The following is a 25,975-nucleotide window of genomic DNA, read 5'->3' on the forward strand; positions in this document are numbered from 1 at the left end:
GATAGAGTAGGCTGGATTTCAAAAGCTTTTTATTTAGGTGTAGTCCCAATAGCTTATTTTTGGTTTTGTTTCCCTTGCTTAAGGAGACATGCCAAGAAAAATGCTGCTAAGATTGATGTCAAAGATATCACTGCCTATGTTTCCTTCTAGGAATTTTATGGTTTCAGTTCTCACATTTAGGTCTTTAATACATTTTGAGTTTATTTTTGTATATTGTGTAAGAAAGTGGTCCATTTTCATTCTTTTTCATGTATCTGTCCAGTTTTCCCATTGCCATTTATTGAAGGAGGTTGTCCTTTCTCCATTGTATGTTGTTGCCTCCATTATGGAAGATTGACTATATAACTGTTAAGGGCTCTCTCTATAAGGGCTCTCTATCCTTTTTCCTTGATCTTTGTGTCTATTTTTTGTGCCAGTACCATACCATCATGATTACTATAACTTTGGAATATAACTTGAAATCTGGGATTTTGTTACCTCCTTGTTTGTTTTCTTTTTCAAGGTTATTTTGGCTAGTCAAGGTCATATGTGGTTCTATACAAATTTTAAGGTCATTCTAGTTTTGTGAAAAATACTGTTAGTATTTTGATAGAGATTATGTTGAATCTCTATATTGCTTTAAGTAGTATGCATATTTTAACAAAATTAATTCTCCCAATCCATGATCATGGTGTATTTTTCTTTTGTTTGTGACATCTTTAGCTTTCTTTATCAGTGTCTTACAATTTTCTGGGTACAGATTTGTCACCTCCTTGATTAAATTTATTCCCAGGTATTTTATTATTTTTGGTGAAATTGTAAATGGGGTTGTTTTCTTAATTGCCCTGTTGCTAATAGTGTAGAGAAATGCAACAGATATCTATCTATATATTACCTTTGTGTCCTGCAAACTGTATTTATTTCTATACATTAATAGGAACAGCTCCTTCTTCTAGTCTTTAAAGGAATGACCTTATGAGGATTGGCTCCTGTATGGTGTGCCTGGGTCTGGAGGTTTGCACTGGTTGGCTATAGGAACACTAGGTGCAGGCTGGGGGTCCTATGGCACCCCAGGCTGGGCCGCTCTGGTGGAATGGCTGGAGCTGAAGTGGGTATAGGCTCAGGGTGTTCCAGGGTGGGAGCAGGAGATAAAGTGGGCATGGGCCAGCTTGTCCTGTGGTGCTTGCTGCAGGGGGGCTCTGGTGGGACAGCTGGAGCTGAAGTAGAAATGGGCTGAGAGGTCCCAGGGCATTCTAAGAAGCAGGTACCTTGGTGAATCTTCTGGAACCAAAGTATATATGGTCCTGGAGGTATTTTGGGGATTTTTGCATCTGCGTTACCTTGTATGATGGCTGGAGCCATAGTGGGCATTGTCCAGGGGTGTCCTAGTATGTACTGCCCTGGGGCCACCTTGATAGAACAGCTGGAGTTTGGATGGGCATAGGTCAGGGGGCTGCCTTGGGAGGGTGGATCAGATCAGTGTGAATTAGGAGCCCAGGGCTCCCTGAGGTGGTGGGCTGACTAGGGCACCATACCCTGCTTTCATCTGTACTGTCGAGATGGAGGAAAAATGTAAACAGTGGTACTCACCAGCACCTCCAACCCTGGAGAGAGTTCCAGTGCTCCTTCCTTTTGGCAGGGTTCTAGGGCTCATTTCTTTATGTTCTATGTGCTCTTTTAAACTGTGGCCTTTTTCCTGTGCTCCAGAGCAGGTGCATGTTTACAGTTCCTTAGTTCTAGCCCTACCTAATGTCGTTTGTAGTATCAGAGGCCCAGGTTCCCTTCCTTATGGTGTCTCTGTCTCTTCTGCCATTCCCTGTGTGACTTCTGTCTCTGTCACTTGTTGTGCAGAAGCTGTTCGGTCAGTCCTCAGTTCTTCAGGATGAATTTCTCTTTATAGAGGAAGATTCATTACACCCGTGGAAGAGGTTGAGTTCAAGATCTTCCTATGTCAGTATCTTGGACTCCCAGATAGTTTTAACATAGTACAGTTTTCCCAAAATGTTCCAGGGTCTATTTTTTACCTTCAGGTTTTATTGCATCATCAAATACTTGAAACATTAAGATAATTAACATTAAGATAATTGTTTTTATTTTTCCAGTTGTAAATGGTGAATGTGAAAATACTCTCTTTTATTTCCACCATAAATCAAAGACTAAGCCATTCTTTCTGGAAAGCCACATCAATAATTACTAAGTGACAATGAAAAAGGGTAAATAAAATAAAGGGATTTGAGCAATTTAAGACTATTCTTACAATAGACTTTGAAAAATCCAAATTCTTAACAAGAGAAACTTCACAATTTCCATTTGATGCATGGTCATGCAGGTACTTATACATAAACTTATTAGACATAGAAAGCAGTAAAACTCAGAGAAACGGGCAAATCCAATATTCTAGTTTGTGACAATATTAATTATTTTAACCTGCTGGTATTCCTTAATGTATATTTCACCAATTAAATCTTTATCACACCTCTCCAATGAAGAGGATGTTTTAAGAAAAGCAAATAGGTTTTTAAATAGCTGAAAACTTATCAATATTTCCATATAATAAATATAGCTCTTTTACAAAAAGTATTTTCTTTCCTCTCTAAGTGTTCTCCGTTGAGATTAGACTTCTGTAGGAAAAATACGACATAATAAAAATGGCAAGCATGAGGCCTATGGGCCAACAGCATGATGCTGATGAGGGAAATTTGCTAGATGTGTCACTGTGCTAGGTTAGCAGTACAGATGCAAAGCTGTTGAAACACTTGCATACACAATGTAGCCAGCGAGACATTTAAGTGGCTGGTATACATGTACTCCTTGCAGATTTCCTTTTCTAATAAAACACTGCTCAGTTAATCAATCAGTCCTCCCTATTTATGTCATGTATACAAGTGTTTTACTAGAAATAGGAAAGTAATTGTCACTGTCTGCAGGAAGGTTGAAATTGAATGGAGGAAGTGAATAAAAATAAATAGAATCATATTAAAAGAAATATGTACAAAGTAGCCTTTCTCCCACAAAGGAATTCTGTTTTATACGCATGTGAATAATCCATGCGATAGATTGCTTGCTGTCTCATGGTCTGGACTATTTATCACAATCATAACCAGTTTCTTTTGATTTGAGCTGGTATTGGTTTAATGAGTGTAAACTATTTTATTTTAATGAGTGTAAACTATAAAGAGTGCACATGCACACTTGTGAGTGTGGGGAATGAGGGGGGAGGCAGAGGGAGAAGAAGAGAGAGAGAATCTTAAGCAGGCTCCGTGCCTAGCCCATAGCCCAACACAAGCTCCATCTCACAACCCTGAGATCATGACCCAAGCCGAAATCAATAGTCAGTTGCATAACCGACTGAGCCATCTGGGTTCACCATAAGTGTTAACTAAAAATTAGAAAAGTAAGTTATGATGTTGAATAAATGTGATTCCAAAGTGAAATACAATTAATGTAAAGGTTATGTTGCAGTGATTCCCTATTAACATGGAAATTGGGCTAACTGTAATGCTGTGTGTGAAGAATACTAAATTCTATAATGAGTGACCCAGTAATAATGACCTTTCTATGTTTTCTTCTCCCACTTTTTCCTTACCTCCTTCTGGATTTGTTTTGCATTTATAGTCATTAGCTGTAAGTGGTCTTTGAGGTTTCTGATTTCTCTATATTTAGGGTGGCTGTGTAAAGTATAATCCAATCTGACACTTTTGAGAGAGAAAGGGGATGTTAAGACAATGCATAATAAACCTGAAATGTCTTGGGCAAATCAGGTTGTAAGGTTACCCCATCTAAACTTTTTGTTTTAGACATTAAACTTTTTAATATCTATAAATATATTGTTTCTTCCACCTGTGGCTCACTCTTTAACTCCTTATTTGTATTTTTATTAACAAAAATATTGTTAATTCCTTAAGTATCGTCTTGAGTTCTATCTACTTAATTCTTTCTTCTATGACTTCTCCTTAAACAAACAGGAACAAGCTCTCTACCTCTCTTGAACCTCGTTTACACTTTTACGTGACTACCTCATCTATGTTTTATTTTACTAACGTTTTATTCTACAAATATATGAAATAGCTCTTAAGCAGTGTTATAATCTCTCTGAGGACTATGGATTTCACTGTATTTATTACAATATCTTATATAGTATCTTGTTTTATTTTCAGTGAGTAAATATTCAGTAAAAATATATCAATCTATTAAAAACCAGCTATAATGTTAAATTAAGAGTGTATTATGAGTGCACCATTTTATCAGTATTAATAAGCATATTTGTAACATTGTTTATTTCTTGTTATTATTTTCTTTTCTATTATTTTATACAATAACTGAATTCTGTTACAGAGTGGATTTTGGTTGTTTGAAATGGATATTAAAAATTAGTAATAGGGCACCCAGGTGGCTCAGTGGGTTAAAGCCTCTCCCTTTGGCTCAGGTCATGATCCCAGGATCCTGGGATCGAGCCCCACATTGGGCTCTCTGCTGGGTAGGGAGCCTGCTTCCCCTTCTCTCTCTGCCTGCCTCTCTGCCTACTTGTGATCTCTCTCTCTCTCTCTGTCAAGTAAATAAATAAATAAAATCTTCTAAAAAAATGAGTAATAGCCAGATACAGAAACAAATCCTCCTACTATTTTTAAATTATAGGCATTCAATAATTCTAAGACTGAGCAAAAACATATTCATTCATGAAAACATTCATATAGAGAATAGTGTTTTGAACATGATTAATGTTGTTTTCTTTATATTTCTTTAGACAAACATTTCATATGATTCAGCAAATGGTTTAAATTAGAAAATTAAATCATATTAACTCATAATTAAATTCAATTACATAGGCTTGTCACCTTATAAAAATAACTTTTATTCATTAAAATATAGAATAAAGGATTTGCTACAAAATTATATGTTCTTAAATTTCTCACTTTTTGTCTAAGAATGACATTTTCTAAAATTATGAGGGTTTAAAATTCATTTGTGACACTACCTCACTTTCTGTTTCATCGTTTAGAGGTGAAGAGTCTTTACAGTAGCCATATTAAACTATAAAGTTTTTCAGCTTTATTTTATGTAACACTTCTTATAGTACCGCATATAAAATTGTACTCAATAAGTATTAGCTGAATAATTTAAATCTTACCTGGAGGAAAAAAATGCTATTATCTGATGCTAGAATTAGGAATTTGTGCAGACATAATATTGAATCAGCCTATAGGAGCCAGTTAAGAAGATTATTTATTAAAAATTATGCAATCATTTTGCATCATATGCAAATAACTACTATATTCCTCCTAGAGAGTAACCTTATTTGACCAAAACATTTGAAAAACAACAAACAAGCAAACAAACAAACAAAAAACCTACCATGCAATTCCTATAGATCGGTGAGAACAGATGGACTGTCTATGCCATGACAACAAGGTTTCAAACATTGAGTAGATTCCTATTTACTTAAATAAAAGTTCTTTGATATGTAGAGTTTATCAATATGTCACACGGGCACAAATCAGGATACAATTCTACCCTTCCCATAAAGTGGCTGTATGGCATCTGTAATGATTTACTTATTCACTCCCCCAAATTCGTATATTGAAGTCTTAACACCCAGTACTTCAAATGTGACTCTATGTGGAGACAAGGTGTTTAAACACACAATAAAAATAAAATGAGGTTTTTAGGGTGGCCGTAACACAATCTGACTGGTATCTTTATGAGAAGAAATTTAGACTGCAGGCATGCACGTGTGCAGATGAAAGACCATGTGAAGGAGAACATGGCCATGCACAAGCCAAGGAGACAGGCTTCAGAAGAAACCAAAACTGAACTGTGGGAACAGATTTCCATTGTTTTTGCCACTCAGTCTGTGGTACTTTGGTATGGAAACCTGAGCAAACTGATACAGCATCTAAGTGTCATTGCCATTGCCTGACTAGTTTGGCTGGACCTTCTTAAAGACCCAGCTTGACTAGACTACTTCATGAATTCTGTCAGATCCAGTCTGGAAAGATTATCAACTCACTGCCATAGATATTTTCGTGGACATGTAGCCCCTACACATTTTTTTTTTCTTTCTCAAGATCCAGACAAAGGAGTCTTCCTCTATGCCTTGTTTTTCTTATCAATAACAATAAGGAAGAACAGCTTTCCACTGTAACATGTAACATGGGAGAAGTTCAAAATGGAGAAAATGTGACTTATTTGATTCTGCTTTTGTCACCATATGGAACGGAAGAAAGAGTCCTTCCAGTGACTGGTTTGGAGAGCTAATTGGAAAATTAGGAAGTGCTGCTCTCCACATGCTATATAATTTCCCAACATGGTTCGGTAGCAAAATACCAATGTATCTAGCCAAAGGATTCTCTACCTCGTGTCTTCATTATTAAGCTACTGTACCATCATTGTAATAAGAACTAGTTGGCATGATGCAGTAAGAGGGCTCTACTATTTCCTCTCAGTTTACTTTTGCAGGATATAAATTATCCACTAATGTGGACAGCCTAACTGTTATGTTTTCCATTATCATGCTTATATATAGGACCCCCAGTGGGTGCCTGAAGCCACAGATAGTACAGAACTTATATATACTATATTTTTCCTATACATGCAAACCTATAATAAAGCTTAATTTATAAATTAGGGACAGTAAGAGATTAACAACAATATTAATAAAATAGGACAATTATAACAATATACTGTAATAAAATTTATGTGAATATGGTCTCTGTCTTTCAGAATATCTTGTACGGTCCTCATCTTTCTTCTTGTGATGTGTGAGATAATTAAATGTAGATGTGATGAGATGAAATGAAGTGAATGATGTAGGTGTTGTGATATAGCATTAGGCTACCATTGACCTTCTGACTCTATGTCAGAAGGATGATCTTCAGCTTCCGGACTGTGGTTAACAACGGCTAACAGAAACCATGCAAAGTGAAACTACAGATAAGAGTGGGACTACCATAACATGGCTCATGAGAGTGAGCAAGCATGCTTGCCTCTATCTTTGAAATGCATCCATGGCACCCATTGGAATGTTCTGCATGAAGAACATACCTCAAAACCCAGCTATATATTTACCTTATGGTGTATACATAGTAAGCATTGGGTCATTGACTGTCCAAATTCATTATATTTTGTTCAACTCTTTTTTAAAATTTTAATTTGTCTGGTATTTATGCACAATTATATTAATATAAATTGTCCATTTTCTATGTATCCTATAACTCCTACTGCCATTCATTCAGCATCTGTTTATTGAAGGCCCAATGTATGCAATCCTATAACATTTAAGTTATCTTGCCTTTTTTTTAATTAAAAAAAAAATTTTTTTTTAGATCCTATGGTCTATTCAGCTATTAATCAGAACTAAATGTTGTCCTTAAGGTTCTCACAGTCTAGTACAGAGATAAGTCATGTACACAGATAATAATAATAGAAAAATATGACTTCTAAGAGTTTGCTCTGGACAGAGGGGAAATACATTTCCATTGCTGTTTTTCTGTAGTCCAAAATTGGTAGAAAAACCTAAAAATTTGATAATCATTAACAGTTAATTTTCATTTCCACTTTCCTTTTTCTTCTGGTACATTTACTGTGTAGGAGTAACTTTCAGGAGTGGGTAGATGTTTGTTTGATGAGCACCTTAATGAGTTTTCTCTTAAGCAAATGATGTGCCTGGGGACCTATTTGGGTTAGAAATGGAAAGACAATTTTTTGACAGAGAAGGTCAAAAAAAAGAAGGTGGAAGTTGAGGATTGACACCTAAGAAGAGAAGAAGAGCCTTGAGAGTATTCTCTCTCAGATGACGATACTCTCAGGCATTACTCTCAAGCATGAATTATGGACAACCACTAGCAGTAAATGGCTCATGAATTTTTAGGAGAGCAGTATTCTAATCTCAGTTATTGGTAGTCAATCGGCACTCTGAAATCCCTCTTACTAAATCAAAATTTTAGAAAAATCTCTTGTAAGTACTTCATCCTTGTGGTGGTGGGCCTTTTGGGGAATGAAAGATTTGAGATCCAGCATATCAGGACATAATATAGAAAAAGGACACAGTAGTCATTAAAAATTGGTCAGAGTAAGGATCACTAATTCAGTGAATATAAAACTATAATAAAAGGAAAGAATTTACCAGGAAAAAAGTGTAATTTATACCATAGTCCCCGGTCCAGAGTTAGTGGAAGAAAAAATAGATTTCTCATTAATTATAGAATGAGAATCTCTCAAGATATTATATATGGTTATGAAAGTAAAGAACAACCAAGAAGCCTTAAGGGAAATATGAGATGTGAAAGTAAATATCTGGGTTACAGTATGAAGTGACCTCAAAGAGATTCAGGCCGAACTCAGAGTATATTAGATGAGGAATAGAACAGTCTGAAGTAAGCCCTTCATAGAGTATGTGCTCAGTGATTGTCAGCTGGGGCTGCCACTGCCCGTGACATTCCTTGGATGCCTTCCTTTTCAGGTGTATTATCTTTTGATCTATTTTTCAAGGCTCATCTTACCAGTTGAGGAACTTACTTTCTCTATGAATTTGTTGCAAATCATTACTGTTTAACCAATCTCCAATCTATGCACAATCTGTTCTTCAGAGACAAGTGATTTTGTCTCTAAATAAAGAAATTTGGATGTCAAAATTTGACATGATTTAAGTATTGTAGGCAAAACATCGTGTGCGTATTTTGTTGCATATATTATTAAGTTCTCCATTCTAGATTTTTTACCTGGACTGCACACTTATATAAGACAGAGTTGCCATAAAGGACTGAAATGCTGACTGAAGCGGTTAGCACAGTGGAAGGTATATGACCAAGTATTATTAATATAAGTGTATACAAATGAAAGCATCAGTGATTGGGCTCTTTAGAGAAAGAGGGCTCTGTAAAATCATGGTAGCACCAAATATTATTCTCCTACCATCTCTATGGGTCTTTATAGATACCTTCCCATTACCATCTGTATATGTCCTTATAAACCCTCCCCATATAATAAGAATCCTTCAGGAAGAATCAATCTCAGTTAATTATGTATTTAGTTCATAAGTAATTTTATAATTTCATAAACTATTTTAATTCCTACAATGGTCAGTCACTATACCATGCTTGTATTATCTCTTGTATTTACATTATGACCCTCCCAGGTAGATACCATCATATTTGCATTTTACTGGTAAGGGAACTGAGAAGCACAGAAGGGCTGAGTATCTCACCTAAGTCATCATCAAGGGCAGAACAAACTTATATTTGACCTCGACCACAGGCAGACTAACTCTCAAGTTGATACATTTAGTTACTATCTTTGGTAGCCATGCAACTGTGCATCATTGAGTATTTGTTTTCGAAAGTGCTACTAGGTATCAGTTATGTTCAGGAAACGTGAGTGCCTGGCCCTGCTCTTGGGATTGCTGACACAAACATGAGTAATAATCATCCTTGCCACAGTCAGGCACCCCCTCACACTCCTTCTAACCCACACCTCTCATCAGAACAATCACCTGTATTCCTGCTACAAGCTTGACAGATGTCACCATGGCTGCCCTATAAGAGGGCATGTGACTGACCTTGAAGACTGAAGACACAATGGTTTGAGACTGGTGTCTTCTTTTCTTGCATAATAATGAACTGGAGCACTAATGAATCCATCTAAGCCCCTAAAGTGGATAATTTTTGCTCACTCCTGAATCCACTCCTTTACTGATATCACCCCTGGGAAGGTAGAGTGACTGATCTGATTGAAAAGTTTGGAGACTGTGGACTCAGAAAAACTATCTGAAGGGTTTGAAGAGGTGGGGGGTAGTGGGAGGTGGGGGGAACCAGGTGGTGGGTATTAGAGAGGGCACGGACTGCATGGAGCACTGGGTGTGGTGCAAAAACAATGAATACTGTTATGCTGAAAAGAAATTAAAAAAAAAAGAAAAGTTTGGAGAAACAATGCATTCTCTGTTCAGCTCTTCCATCGTTTTAGGGGAATGAATTGCTCTGGGGTGGTGAGGGGGAGGATTGCAAGGACTGGTTGGGGAAGCCTGTAGGTTCTAGATTCACTATTAGCATACCAGCTGGGCCAACAGTTTCAACCACATTCTACGACAAGTTCTCTCTCAGTCTTCAGGGTGGGAAAGAGAATATTTCTTTTAGGAAACTCACACCCTTTTACTAGATAGAATTCTTTTTTTTTTCAACAGGGAACAGAAAACTAAAGAGTATCTGGGCTATTACTACCTAGGTAAATATTTACAATTTGCTAAGTTGTCACCCTTATATGTGTATGGGTGTGTGGGGGGGAGGGTGTAAGATAGATAATCCTAAAGAACAGTAGCTAAACTCTTGCTTTTCTTGGTAATGATTGCAATGTCTTAAAATTTTCATTTTCTTGCCCAGAATCACCTGCTCTACTATAACCATATAATATCTGAGATCATTTGGAAATAGAGATCTTAAATTATTGGAGACATCAGTTATAGGAAATAGTTTTCTGAGATAAAAGCTGTAATTTCATTTTTGTCACATATATTTGACATTTGACTCTCATAGTCTCTAGCTTTCCTCACTAGACCTATCTGTATAGCCAGTCAGCTTCCAGCCTTCCTGCATCCATTTATATTTTAGTATCAATATTGTAACTATGTTATAAAGTTTATAACTCATAGCATTTTAGTATGGTCATATAGAATCAAGAAATGTATCATAATTGCACAAAGGGGCCATTAAGTCGGCTGGCTAGAGTAAAAACACTTATAAATGAAGCTGGATTAAACCTTGTGGCAAGTAAGGGGATCTAGGATGTCCAGGCCAGGGGGTGTGATACTTCATCCTGCTCACCTCAGGCTGATGGGACTCAGGTGAAATTTATATTTCCATACGTAACAGCAATGTGGCTACATTGCAGATACACTGAGTTCTGGCTGCTTTTACAATGCTCTAAAGCATTCTAGAGCAACATTCAATTCACCATTGATTTATATGGGAGTTATTACTTACAACATTTGTACTTCCAACACAAGTTGATTTAATTTACTCAAATTTCCTGGTAATCATATAGTACACTGACCTGGAAAGGACGTTCTTTATCTTTTCTTACTTTCCTGGAAAGGAGAACAGCTACCCAACCCCTCCATGTGAATTTAATGTACTTTTTTTGTTGTTGTTTAACCTATGGCAGCCTCAATAGTAGCTTGCTAAGGAGTTGGAAAGGTTAAGGCACTTTGGCATCACTCTCTGGGAAATGAGGATTCTAGCATTGTTGCTTCCAGAGTTTATTTACTAGACAATGAAATGCAAAACCTGAACAAAGATAAACACTCTGTTTGCAGTGAGGCTGCAAAATGGAAAGTGTTTAATCTCGGAAAAGACCAACTGTGTCATCGCCTTCTTTTCCCTGCAAATACGGGATTGTTCCCTTTGGTATAATCTTTTTTTCCTCTTTCTGTCCAGTCCAGACTTAAGTGATACCAGATGTTGGCTGTCCAGCAATAGTTTGTTCATTTCTCGCCTGGAAAATCAGCTTTCTCTTTTTCCTCATTTCTTTCTAAAACAAGGTGAAAACAACATTTAACAAATTGCCCTTGACTATAACAAAGCATGAACTGATGTTAATAATCTTCTGCATCATTTACTAAAAAAATATTTACTAAGTGGCCACTCTGAACTGGATACTACACCAGTTGCAGTTTGATCCCAACCTAGTAACATAAAAGTTTCAAGAATTTCCAAGATTAATAACTTTATGTAAATTAATATTATGATATTTATGTGTGTGTGTATGTCTGTGTGTATCTTTAGTTATTTTATGGAAACCTTATTTTGCATAAAGTACACTGACATTTGTCCTAAATGTTTCCATATAAAGCAGTTGTTATTGGGTGAGGAGACCTACATCCAATATTCCTTTTTCATTGATCCATAAGAGGATACTTTAGCTGGGGACAGGAGTCCTGGAGCAAAGTGGAGAGTCTCTACAAACAGTAAATTAGTTCCAAAATCTATGAAGGTATAAGTCATCAATATGACTTTGAGTTTAATTATACTCATGTGCCCTGCCTTGAGGACACAGTATGCATTCAAGCATGAAGCAAGCAATCTGATAGTAGAATTGGGCAGGAAACGATCTAAGGTAGTATTTAAGAACATGAGTTTTAGGGGAAACTAGAACTGCCCAGGAAGGTCAAGAAAGCATATGAAAAAGCTTCAGATTCAAATCTGTAGTGGTTAGGAACAGGAGGAGGTAAACAGCAATGGTTAACATGGAGCAATGGCCATAATAGTCTGCTAGGTCTGCCCTAACTATGTACCACAGGCCGGGTGACTTCAACAGCAGAAATTTATAGCCTTACAGTTCTGGAGGCTGGAAGTCTGAGATCAAGGTGTTGGCAGGTTTGGCTCTCTGAAGCCCTCTCTCCATAGCTTTCAGATGGCTGCCTTAATATTGTTTTTACATGGGCCTTTCTCTGTGCAAGCACATCGCCAGTGTCTCTTTTTGTGTCTAATTTTCCTCTTCCTATCTGGACACCAGCCAGATTGTATTAAGGCCCTCCTAAACAGTGTCATTTTCACTTAATCATCTCTTTAAAGGCTCTATTTCCTAATATCATCACATTCTGAGGCCCTAGAAATTAGGGCTTCCACATGTAACTTTGAGGAAAGTAATCATAATTTAGCCTATAACAATGGCCATGAATCTGGCAGGAAATCAGTCATCACAATGGACACCAGCATGGAAGGGTAGTAACTAGGGAGACACAGAGCCTCCTCCTGACCAGCCTACGTCTTATAAGCCTCATGACCCAGAAGCAACCTTGAGAATACAGGTAGGAGGAGATTTTAAGTTGGGTGAAGATTGACCTGAATTAGCTAAGATTCATTTCTACTACCTAACAACATAACCATTAAGTGCAGTTACAGGAAAATTAAAAAGTAGCTTTGCTCTGGACTGTGTCTGCAACGTGGGATTATACCTGCTCTGTCTATACGTCCTACAGTGCCTGGCTATTTCCCAATACTAGGCTGCAAATAACTGAAAGAGATTCAGGCTAATTGAAGTAAAGCAGTTTATTGAAAAGGTTCAGGGAACTCAAGAATTAATGGAAGGCTGCCCAGAGAAGATGTAGGAATGACATGAATTAAGCAGCTCCTGAAAGATAAGCGGCAAGAGAAAAGAAGCAAAACAGTGGTCTTATAGTTGAAAGGGTCTTGACAGGACACTGAGAACACTACTCTGGTGACTTTCACCACCAGGTAAATGACCTCGGGCCATTCTACTCATCCTTCCATCACTTCCTCAAGAACCAAAGACATGTGTTTATTGCCTGTGGGGGTACTGGAATAAGGAGAGAAAGAGCTGTCTTCTAAGCTTTGTACTGGACAACAGTCTCTTGGAATTTTCCTTAATTCAAGACTATATACAACAGGCCAAGATCATTGCTCACTAGGCAGTAAGAATGCTACTTGAGAGAAAGAACAGAAGCTGAAAAACCTGACTATGACATCACCCACTGTCCTGGCATGAAAAGCATCCAATATAGTGGAGTTGCTGTTTCTCTAATACTTATTATTGCATGTTATCTGTTCTAAGAATTCCCTAGGGAAGATGGGAATAGGAAGGCCAGTGTAGCCTAGAATAGTTGGATAGACTTTAACAGAGGGTGTTGGAAGTGGGCACATCTCAAAGGCATGGGATGAGAATAATTAGAATAGGAGACACAGCAGGTTCCAGGGTGGAGTAGCATGAGCACAGGTAGGTAGACAGGAGATCAGCATGATTGATCGCCAGTGGGAGGATGGCTCCCTGAGCAGACCGTGGGCTCCTTCTGGCAAGCTGAGGCAGACCAGCTTGGATACTTCCAGAGGGAGCTGCATATAGGAACTCTTATGTTTCCACAAGAAGGAGTTTGATTTATTGGTTAAAAGGAAGCCATTGTAGCTTCTTGAGCAGCAATTTCCCAGTGGCCCAACATCTCCTTTGTTTGAAGTGTAAGGACAGAACAGCTGAAGTTGTTCAGAGGCCTGGGAACCTCAGTCGTCATCAATTTTCCTTTTAGCTACTGTTAAGTGGTTCCCTTCTACCTAGTATTTCATTTTCTTTGGAAATTTTGTTAGTGATCATTTTTTCTTCCTATTTTTCTTCCAATTGAAACACAAAAGCTATCACATCTACTATTTATTTGTTTTTAAAGCAATCTGAAAAAAAAAGTTTATGTCCCATGTCATCATAGGACATAAGCTTTCTTGAGATTTTTTGTTTTTGTTTTTGTTTTTGTTTTGTTTTGTTTTCTGATGCAAACTTGTTTTTATTCAGAGTTGGAAAATATTTTTATTACCAAAGAGAAACAATAAAAGCATGAATAAGATAGCTGGGACAATTTCTACACAAAACATAGATTTGTGAAATCCATGTTGGTTATAAGTGCGTTTCAATGTAAACTTCTTATTATAGCTTTGTAAAAGCATTTATTTTCCCACATGCCTTGCTTTATGGAATATTTTTCAGAGCACTTTTTTTTTTCCTCTAATGTCTTTGGTACATTTAGCTGATTATTTTTTCCTATGTGGAGGTCAACACAGATCCATGAACTATTTTTTTTTTTTAAGACAGAATTTGCATTTAAAACACCAACAAAATACAGCTCTTCCATTACTGCTATAACTCCTGCCTCTACCTCCCATTTCTCTGCCTGTGGTCTTACACTCGTCCTTAGTAAAGTATTGAATGGACATAGTGAGCAAACACTGAAAGGCACAGTGGGAGCAACTGGAACAGAGTGCTGTGGAAAGTGTTGGAGAGAATTATGCTTCAAATGCAGAAAGCATCTCTGTATCCATGTTGCTTTGCGATGTAATGTGGCTGCTCCTTCCACCAGGAGGTAGGCTCTGCTTCTCTAATTTCTTGGTATTAGGCCGGCCTTTTGAATGGTTTCGATCAAGTAGAAAGTAAGAATCCTATGGAGGTGACCAACGTGCCCCAAACAGAAAATACCGATTGCCAGATATGTGAGTGAAGTCGTTCTGACTTCCCAGTCCCTTCAAGCCATCAGACGACCACGGCTGCATGAGAGAACCCCAGTTAGACCAGGAGAAGAACTACCCAGATTGCTAATGCATAGAATTATGGGAAATAGTAAATCATTGCAGTTTTATGCCACTATTTTGGAGGGATTTTGTAATAGGAATAATAAATAACTGATAGACACACGTGTTTTTTAAAAATGGTTTCCTATTGGCTTAATTCTTAGTTCTATTTGCATAATACTGAGTGATTTTAATTATCTACTATGTATTACAGTCCAGGGTTTGTTACATAGTTGGCAAAAGATTTGACTATATCAGAATTCCAAATTATTACAATTAATACTGTAAAGTGGTTAAGATTTTTCTTCTTTTAAACAGAAAATTCTGATCCTTGCATAGTAAAAACTGAGTGAAAAGCTAAAATAATTCAAGATGTATAAGGGATCATTTTGGATGGTATTATAGCATTACAGAATTCTGACGCCCCTTCTCAGTGATAAACAGTGGGATCCAATAGTTTATCCCAGCAGCTAGGACCCTCCCACAGTGAATATCACTGGACGCAATAATAGACCCTCATTCCTTATATTCTACTTTTTAGGACTCCATGTGTGCTAATGACCTTCTAGAGACATCATTTCACCTTGATATCATAGTATTGTGATCCAAGATTTCCTGGAGGTGAATTCTTCATGGAGACAAAAATACTCACTAGGAACATATCTATCAACACTCACATAGTTTTACTTAAATCAATACTTTACCAGTCTTATTCCCAAATTCTTTAGCATCTTATTATATTCCTCCTCCTATGTCTTAAATACCCACAAATCTCTGAGCCACAAATCTCTGTGGCACATTTTTCAAGTTGATTTAATTATTTACATTCTTCCTGAGTACTTGCAAACTAAGAACTTATTTATTTTCGTAGGAACTAAAGTTCCCTCATAGTAATGCTTTAGCACATTATTTTCATATAATAATGAGTCTAAAATATCATTTTAAAAGAGGTATAGCTTAAAAAGATTCAGCTCGACTGATTTTATAGCTCTCTTGTGTAATACATAATCACTAGATATCTTTACCCTCGTGGGGAAGTGATATTTAAGATACTGAATTAGGCAATTTTTCCTCAAAATTAATGCTTTTGCTTATTTTCACACATTCTCGATTTGTACAGTCTGCCTCTTCAGGTCCTATCAATAAAGCCATTCCACCAACTCTCCTCTCAGCCCCCACCAACACAAAAACAAATAAATGAAGAGGCAGTTCAAATGAGGGAGGCATAAAGGTAGTTTATCAAATTTGTTTACTCAATGCATTAGTAAACTGCTTTAATAGTGTGCCACAAAAACCACAAATGTATGGGGCTCCTGGGTGGTTCAGTGGGTTAAGCCGCTGCCTTCGGCTCAGGTCATGATCTCAGGGTCTTGGGATCGAGTCCCGCGTCAGGCTCTCTGCTCATCGGGGAGCCTGCTTCCCTTCCTCTCTCTCTGCCTGCCTCTCTACCTACTTGTGATCTCTGTCTGTCAAATAAATAAATAAAATCTTAAAAAAAAAAAAAACCACAAATGTAGTTTCTAGAAGCAGGATGAAAAGTTTCCTAATCACATTTTCACCTTCATAGTTTTTTTTTGTTTTGTTTTGTTTTTTTATTAAAGATTTGTATTTATTTATGTGAGAGAGAGACAGTGAGAGAGAGCATGAGCGAGGAGAAGGTCAGAGAGAGAAGCGGACTCCCCGCGGAGCCGGGAGCCCGATGCGGGACTCGATCCCGGGACTCCAGGATCATGACCTGAGCCGAAGGCAGTCGTCCAACCAACTGAGCCACCCAGGCGTCCCTCACCTTCATAGTTTTAAGAGGAACATCTGTAACCATATGAAAATGAAGAAGTTTGGGAACAGGGCTAAAAGTTTGATGTCACTCTATTTTCAGTACTCTGGTCTTCACACATAATCTATCTTCTGTGATATATGTAATAAGTAAGAGAAACACCCCACTTAAAGGTTGAAACTGTCATTTCTATCACTTGAGTAGAATTGTCAGCCAAAACGTGTAATTGATACTTGTGAGGACAGGTGGGCCTTATGGATCCCTTGGCATTTTCTCTCCATACTTGTTTGGGTCAGAATGAGCTCAAGTGTGTAACAACAATGAAACCTTCCCTTTTCTGCCTGCTACAGTGGCCTGTCAGTACGATGTTTTCTGCCATCATCCCCTCCCCAATGCTGTAATTGGTCATCGAATCATTTCCTGCCCAGGAGTTCAAAACCACCCCTGCTTTAGCTGACATGCTTGGAGACGATCAATGTTCACCAGACTAGAACAAGTATTGTGGTCACAGCAGCTGTCACTCTGGTTTAGAGCCATCCTCCAGCGTCCATTGTTATTACCACCATGAAATTAGGGACAAAAGTTACAGTGATGGCAAGTTTCAGTTCTTTGTATCAACAAAGAGATAAAGGACAGCCAACCAGACAAATTCAATAACTATCTGCGTTTTAGAAACTGTAAAGACAACCACATTTGACGTTTTCCAATATTTCTGATATATTATTCTGCTACTTTTGTCCTTGTGCATCTTTGACTATCTATTAACTTTTGGACTGTTGATTAAGGCTATAAAAATTATAATTTATATGCTAGAGTGCCTGGGTGGCACTGCCAGTTAAGCATCTAACTCTTGGTTTCAATTCAGGTCCAGATCTCAGGGTCTTGATCTCAAGGTCTTGATCTCAGGGTCTTGATCCAAGGTCTTGATCTCAGGGTCTTGATCTCAAGGTCTTGATCTCAGGGTGGAGCCATGCATCAGGCTCTGTGCTCAGCATGGCGTCTGCTTGAGATTCTCTCTCCTTCTTCCTCTGTCTGTCCTGCTTGTGTTTGCTCATTCTCTCTCTCTCTTCTCTTTCAAGTAGATAAATTAATAAATCTTTTAAAAAATTGTTATTTTTATTTAGATATCTACATTGGACACATAGTCTTTAGAATATTTTATAACCTTTGTGTTGAGAAATGGGCCTAGTAACCATCAAGAAAGCTGTTTTTTTCTTTCTCTTTAATCTTTTTGTGAACAAGAATGTCATGCCAACTCTTTTTGGTTTTTGGAGAGAAATATAAAAATAACATCTTTGGCATGGATTCCCTGGCAATCATTTATAATTATCATATATAATGTCTGGTACAATTACTTTTTAACATGCCTGCATATTTTAATGTGCTAACTAGTCTATGTTCTACTTGGGTGGAAAAGCTTTTTTAATATGGCATTATACCACCGATAGTAGAACTGACATGGGTAATAATAGCAATACATAAATAGCTCCTATTCATTGAGTTCTTACTTTGTTCTGGGCACAGTACTAACATTTCCCATACATATCTAATTTAACCTGTAAAACCTAAAGGCAACTATTATCCATACTTTATAGATGTACAAAACAGAGGGTCATATAAAGTAACTTGCTGAAGGTTATGGTCTACTAAAGGAAAGGTTCTGTTTACACATATACATTCTGTTGTTTTTATTACGTAGTAGTAACAGTAGCAGCCCCTGTGTCCTGTTCACTTTGCTTACTCTTCATCAGACTGTCTGCATCCTGAAGTCCTTTTGCTCATAGTTTTAACCCTAACAACCATGAAGCTCTTATACATCACTAGTAATAACAAGGAATGTGTCGGGCTTGAGCCCCACTCCTAGAGGATCACGTCTGTGTAAGTCAAGGTCTTCCTACATTTGGGAAACCATTAAGCGGGGGAAATATTGTGAAGAAGTTTCACTTTATGTAGTTTGTAATAATTTACAGCATTTGCTCCTGGTAGAGTCATGACACAGGTAGTAAACTATATATCTGAGAACACAAAATACAAAACATCAAGCTTTCTCACACACACTTGATTTCTCCTGATTTGTTAATAACTTTTTCACATTTAAGTGATTTTTCTTCTTATTCATTGCCTTGTATCTCCCTGTGGCATGACCTTAGCCAAACAGTTGCTATGTTGCAATTTTCCTGTGATACTTTTTTTTTTTTTAAAGATTTTATTTATTTATTTGACAGAGAGAAATCACAAGTAAGCAGAGAGGCAGGCAGAGAGAGAGGAGGAAGCAGGCTCCCTGCTGAGCAGAAAGCCCAACGTGGGGCTTGAACCCAGGACCTGGGATCATGACCTGAGCCGAAGGCAGCGGCTTAACCCACTGAGCCACCCAGGCGCCCCTTTCCTGTGATACTTCTTAACCCCATAATTGCTGGCATATAAAAAGTTCTGCTCTATAGCTGACAGTATGGCTAAGTAATAGGGAAGAAAGATGAAAGCAGAGATATACAAAAGGACATTGAGAATTTAATTATCAACAAGTAAAAGTATGGGGAAACTAGAACCAATTCATTCTCTACTTGTGCAGCTGGTTATAAGCACATCAGAGCATTTTTGGAAGCAGAAAACATTTCTACAAAGCTGTTTACAACACCATATCAAACATCATACTGATCTGAACACAATAGTTCTTTAAACGACAGGTGATAAATTATAACACAACATTTAAAAAATTGTTTTAATGTTACTAAAAATACAGATGACAAAGGGACCAGAGCCCCTGGCATTCTCAGTTGATAAGCTAGCTTGTTTATCTTTGTAGTTTAATCACATAATATTATTTTCACCAGTGAATGTGGATAAGTTCTTATCCTAGTTTGACATTAGATCTATTTTTAATTGTGTTAGTTCTTAGAAGCTTCTTTACTGGAAGAAAGTAAGAAGTGATGTAGGCTCTAAGTAACTGAGGCCATGCTAGCAGAGGACATTGAATAAATCAAAGGTGCTGATTCATTTTCAGTGCTAACTAGTTTGATTTGTTACAGTTAGTCCTATTTGTTACTGAAGTAGGTGACATAGCCAGATATGTTTTTTTTTTTGAACTTTTTAAATTTTTTTTATTTTTTCAGCATAACAGTATTCATTATTTTTGCACCACACCCAGTGCTCCATGCAATCTGTGCCCTCTACAATACCCACCACCTGGTGCCCCCAACCTCCCACCCCCCACCCCTTCAAAATTCTCAGATCGTTTTTCAGAGTCCATAGTCTCTCATGGTTCACCTCCCCTTCCAATTTCCCTCAACTCCCTTCTCCTCTCCATCTCCCCTTGTCCTCCATGCTATTTGTTATGCTCCACAAATAAGTGAAACCATATGATAATTGACTCTCTCTGCTTGACTTATTTCACTCAGCATAATCTCTTCCAGTCCCGTCCATGTTGCTACAAAACTTGGGTATTCATCCTTTCTTTCTTTCTTTCTTTCTTTCTTTTTTTTTTTTTTTTTTACAGCTTTATAAACATATATTTTTATCCCCAGGGGTACAGGTCTGCGAATCGCCAGGTTTACACACTTCACAACACTCACCATAGCACATACCCTCCCCAATATCCATAACCCCACCCCCTCTCCCAACCCCCTCCCCCCATCAACCCTCAGTTTGTTTTGTGAGATTAAGAGTCACTTATGGTTTGTCTCCCTCCCAATCCCATCTTGTTTCATTTACTCTTCTCCTACCCCCTCAACCCCCCATGTTGCATCTCCTCTCCCTCATATCAGGGAGATCATATGATAGTTGTCTTTCTCCGATTGACTTATTTCGCTAAGCATGATACCCTCTAGTTCCATCCACGTCGTCGCAAATGGCAGGATTTCATTTCTTTTGATGGCTGCATAGTATTCCATTGTGTATATATACCACTTCTTCTTTATCCATTCGTCTGTAGATGGACATCTAGGTTCTTTCCATAGTTTGGCTATTGTAGACATTGCTGCTATAAACATTCGGGTGCATGTGCCCCTTCGGATCACTACGTTTGTATCTTTAGGGTAAATACCCAGCAGTGCAATTGCTGGGTCATAGGATAGTTCTATTTTCAACATTTTGAGGAACCTCCATGCTGTTTTCCAGAGTGGTTGCACCAGCTTGCATTCCCACCAACAGTGTAGGAGGGTTCCCCTTTCTCCGCATCCTCGCCAGCATCTGTCATTTCCTGACTTGTTAATTTTAGCCATTCTGACTGGTGTGAGGTGATATCTCATGGTGGTTTTGATTTGTATTTCCCTGATGCCGAGTGATATGGAGCACTTTTTCATGTGTCTGTTGGCCATCTGGATGTCTTCTTTGCAGAAATGTCTGTTCATGTCCTCTGCCCATTTCTTGATTGGATTATTTGTTCTTTGGGGGTTGAGTTTGCTAAGTTCTTTATAGATTTTGGACACTAGCCCTTTATCTGATATGTCATTTGCAAATATCTTCTCCCATTCTGTCAGTTGTCTTTTGGTTTTGTTCACTGTTTCCTTTGCTGTGCAAAAGCTTTTGATCTTGATAAAATAGGGACCTAATCAATACAGACATTGGTAATATGTCAGATATAGAGTTCAGAATGATGATTCTCAAGGTTCTAGCCGGGCTTGAAAAAGGCATGGAAGATATTAAAGCAACCCTCTCAGGAGATATAAAAGCCCTTTCTGGAGAAATAAAAGAACTAAAATCTAACCAGTTGAAATCAAAAAAGCTATTAATGAGGTGCAATCAAAAATGGAGGCTCTCACTGCTAGGATAAATGAGGCAGAAGAAAGAATTAGCGATATAGAAGACCAAATGACAGAGAATAAAGAAGCTGAGCAAAAGAGGGACAAACAGCTACTGGACCACGAGGGGAGAATTCGAGAGATAAGTGACACCATAAGACGAAACAACATTAGAATAATTGGGATTCCAGAAGAAGAGGAATCAGAGAGGGGAGCAGAAGGTATATTGGAGAGAATTATTGGAGAGAATTTCCCCAATATGGCAAAGGGAACAAGCATCAAAATCCAGGAGGTTCAGAGAACCCCCCTCAAAATCAATAAGAATAGGTCCACACCCCGTCACCTAATAGTAAAATTGACAAGTCTTAGTGCCAGATATGTTTTTTAATAATGAACATTATCGCATTGATTTATATTTCCCTGATGCCAAGTGATGTGGAGTATTTTTTTTTAATGTATCTGTTGGCCATTTGTATGTCTTCCTTTTTTTTTTTTTTTAATTTAATTTAACTTATTTTTTTGTGTGTATGTTCCAAAGTTCATTGTTTATTCACCACACCCAGTGCTCCATGCCTCCACAATACCTTCTTTAGAGAAATGTCTATTCCTGTCTTCTGCCCATTTTTTTGACTGGATTGTTTGTTTTTGGCTGTTGAGTTTGATAAGTTCTTTAAAGATCTTGGGTACTAGTCCTTTATCTGATCAGTCATCTGCAAATATCTTCTCCTATTCTGTTGGTTGCCTTTTAGTTTTGTTGACTTTAGTTTTTTGACTTTGTTAGTTTTGTTGACTGTTTCCTTTGCTTGGAGGGAAAACTGAATGGAAAGTCATCAGAGAGGGAGAAAAACCATGAGAGACTCTTAACCACAGGAAACAAACTGAGGGAAGGCGGGTTGGGGGATGGGGTAATTGAGTGATAGACATTAAGGAGGGCATGTGAAATGACAAGTACTGGGTGTTATACACAACAGATAAATTATTGAACAGTACATCTGAAACTGAGTACTATATGTTGGCTAATTTGAATTAAAAAATAATAGCAAAGTGAAAGAGAATCTGTTTTTATAAGTGACATAAAAATAAACATGACTTTTAAAGATTGGAATAGTATGATTTCGTGGACTCATTAAACTATCTCTGTGAAAGGAAAAACTAGTATTTCTGGTTCACAAAAAAACTAGTACTTACAATTTGTTGATTAACTTATGTATATCACTTCTAATTCTCCAAAAAAATTTTAGAATTAGTTACTAGTATTCCCTTTTTAAAAATGAAGAAAGAGAGGGCCAAAGTATTTCAGTGAATTTCTCAAAACATCCATTAAAAAAACATTATAACTAGGGTTTCAGCTCAAGACTCCTGGGCATAAGTCTGGTGTTTCTCCACTACACCATTCAACTTCCTGACTTAAAGTGAAGTAATGATGTCTGTTTATTTCAGTTTTTAATTTTATTTTTATGATTGTGGTCCTCAGTAATTTCTAAAACAATTAGCCACTATCTACTAATAATCACAGTCTGAAGAGAGAATTAAACCAACAAAAAAGACTTTTCTATCGTGGCCAGTGCCCACATGGGGATTGGCAAATATCAACCAAATATGTAACTAATTTCTCAAAACTCTACAGATATTTAAAAATATTTATATTTGTATACAGTTGAGCACTTTGTCTCAGAGTTTATGTTACTTCATACTTATTTCTGGCCATAAGGAAAGGATTGTTTGGTCATCTGAAAATTTGAATTAGACAATGTAAATCTTTGATTGAAACTCCACTAAAACAAAGCATAACAGCCTAATATATGACAAGGAAATTTCTTCCTGATATTCATTAAAGGAAATTCAAAGTCAGGAAAAAATAAGGATAGACAAGAGAAGTAACATTTCGTATATGACCATATTTCAATGTGCGGTTATATACAATAAGCTCTGTGTAATTCAAAAAAGGTATTTTATACATAGTAAATGTCTTGGTAACATGGTTGCAGAATAAGGTGCCATTCCCTAAAGATTTCTCTCTGGTTTTGATACATTAAAGCATTACAATGAATATCAAGGAAATTATTAGCAATTATTAGAATTATCTTAGCAAGCTAAGCATTATTTTCTTAGGGTTCAAACTTTCATGACATTGGACATAGCCCTACAAATAGAGAAGACATCTGTTATGTAGCATGGAGACCACCTTCTTCTTCAAGAAGGAATAGGCCTAGCAAGTAGATTATGACATCATAATTAATTGGGGAAAGTTTTCATTTAAATGATCCTTAGGGTTCTTTTCAAGTGCAAAATTCTACATTTTTATGACTCTAATAACAAAAGTTGATTTGTTCATCAAGAGATTTAGGGAGGGGCGCCTGGGTGGCTCAGTGGTTAAAGCCTCTGCCTTTGGGTCCTGGGATCGAGTCCCGCATCGGGCTCTCTGCTCAGCAGGGAGCCTGCCTCCTCTTCCTCTCTCTCTCTGCCTGCCTCTCTGCCTACTTGTGATCTGTGTGTCAAATAAATATAAAAAAATCTTTAAAAAAAAAGAGAGATTTAGGGAAACATTTATTCAAGGTGTACTACTTACTTAGTAGGGATAATGGAATGGAACTGAGGAATGAACATGTGGTTAGAATTTGGAGATCTGTAGTTCATCCTATGTCAGCCACTCATGTTTGTTTGAATAATTAGGGTTCTTTGATTCTCAGGGCTTCTTTATATTCTGTGAAATGGGAGTTGGAAAACTGACACTGGGGAAGTTAAAAGAAAAGAATTAGTTGGCGCAGTTTTGTGTGTAACTCAATGGCACCATCCACTGCTTAAAGATTCTGTAGCTGCATCAGAGCAGTCTGCTGCTGAAATGAACAGCCTGTCCGGCTCAGGAGGTAGTAGGGGTGGGTGAGTGGGGTGGTGGAGATCCTATCCCCACTCTGGCACTGAATATCCCAGGCAAAGCCATTTCCCTCTTTGGGAGTCAGGAGCCTCAAATGTAGAAGAAAGATGTGAGCCACATGACTACAAAGGGTATTACTTTTTCTTTTCAATCCTTGAAAACACTGGCACTTCTTGGGAAGAGAGTTGGGGTTCACGTTTTAATGGGATGGAAGTAAGGATGATACCAAAAATACTCTGGACTAAAATTATAGCAGAATGATGGAAAGCCTCCTGAGAATAGGCATTTTCTTCTTTTCTTCCTTTTTAAATCCTTTCTCTAATGAAAGCTCTCCTATACAGTTAACTGTGCTTTCCACTTCAGACAGAAAAAGTCATAGCCTTTTGGTTGTAAATTTTGTCAGATAAATTTGTGTAAGCTCTCTAAGTTGGGAATGTTTATATGTGAATGTATGATTTACTACTTAATTTGTTTAGAAAATTGGTTTAGAAAAAAATAACTTTGTTAAAAAATATATATAAAAAGGCTCTGAGAAACAAACTGAGGGTTTTGGAGAGGAGGGGGCTGGGGGGTTGTGTGAGCCTGGTGGTGAGTATTAAGGAGGGCACGTATTGCATGGAGCACTGGGTATGGTGCATAAACAATGAATTCTGGAACACACACACAAAAAAATAAATTTTTTTAAAAAGTGGTTTAGAACAGTGGGTTGTTAGATACAGAAAAACCAAACTCATATGCCTTAAACTGTGAAGGAGGGTTTATTAGCTCACGGATGAAGAAGTAATGAGCAAGTCCAAGGATAAACGAACTTTAGTCAGTGTATAAGCAGAGCTCTGTTTCCATGTTACCTGGTATCTTTGCATCTCCACCTTTTGCCTTTCATCTCTATCCTCAAGATGTTTTCCTTGTGGTCATGTGATGGCTGTCAGCTTCTTTTGTGCATCCAGTTTGAGAAAAATGACCACTGTCCTCAGCTGTTGAATAAATGTCCAAGTTTGCTCTCACTGGTCAGCTCTGAACCAATTAGTGCCTAGTTCTGGTTTTAGATGGAGTTAGATCATGAATGACAAAATAATCTCCCTGGTCAAAAGTAGTGGGAAGGCAGGAAGTGCCCTTGGATCTGGGGATAAAGTGAACCTCACCAAAACTTCCTGGCAGCTACACAAAATGAGGGGAGGAGAGGTAAGGTAGAATGGAGATTGGTAAGATAACCACAATACCTACTGTAGAATTCTGTCACCTTACTGAATACTCGCAAGAGTAGTCAGTTTCTCCACTGGAAGCTTGACCAAACATGGACTCCATGCTTTCATAAAATAGTGGTAGAAAAACATTTAAAGTCAATGTAATCTAATCTTCATACTTTGCAGGTGGGGAAACTGAGGCTCAAAAATTTTAATAGTTTGCCCAAGAGAAGATAGCAGAGGTATACACCACATCACTAACACTAATCCAACATACTTTCTACTCTATGCTATTAATTTATGTATTCAGTCAGTATGTAGTGAGTGTTGCTGTCAACAGTGTTGCCTGTTGAAACTGTCTTCACAGACACTTG

The 25,975-nt window shown here is 37.6% G+C and overlaps 1 long non-coding RNA gene across 1 annotated transcript in view; it reads left to right on the forward strand.

Annotated features, from left to right (window-relative positions):
- LOC125092266 (uncharacterized) overlaps positions 1 to 25,975 on the forward strand; it is a 139,972-nt gene that overhangs the window by 20,669 nt on the left and 93,328 nt on the right. The window lies entirely within an intron of this gene.

The sequence above is a fragment of the Lutra lutra genome, chromosome 2 (genome assembly GCF_902655055.1).
Source record: "Lutra lutra chromosome 2, mLutLut1.2, whole genome shotgun sequence".
NCBI classification, from domain to species: domain Eukaryota; kingdom Metazoa; phylum Chordata; class Mammalia; order Carnivora; family Mustelidae; genus Lutra; species Lutra lutra.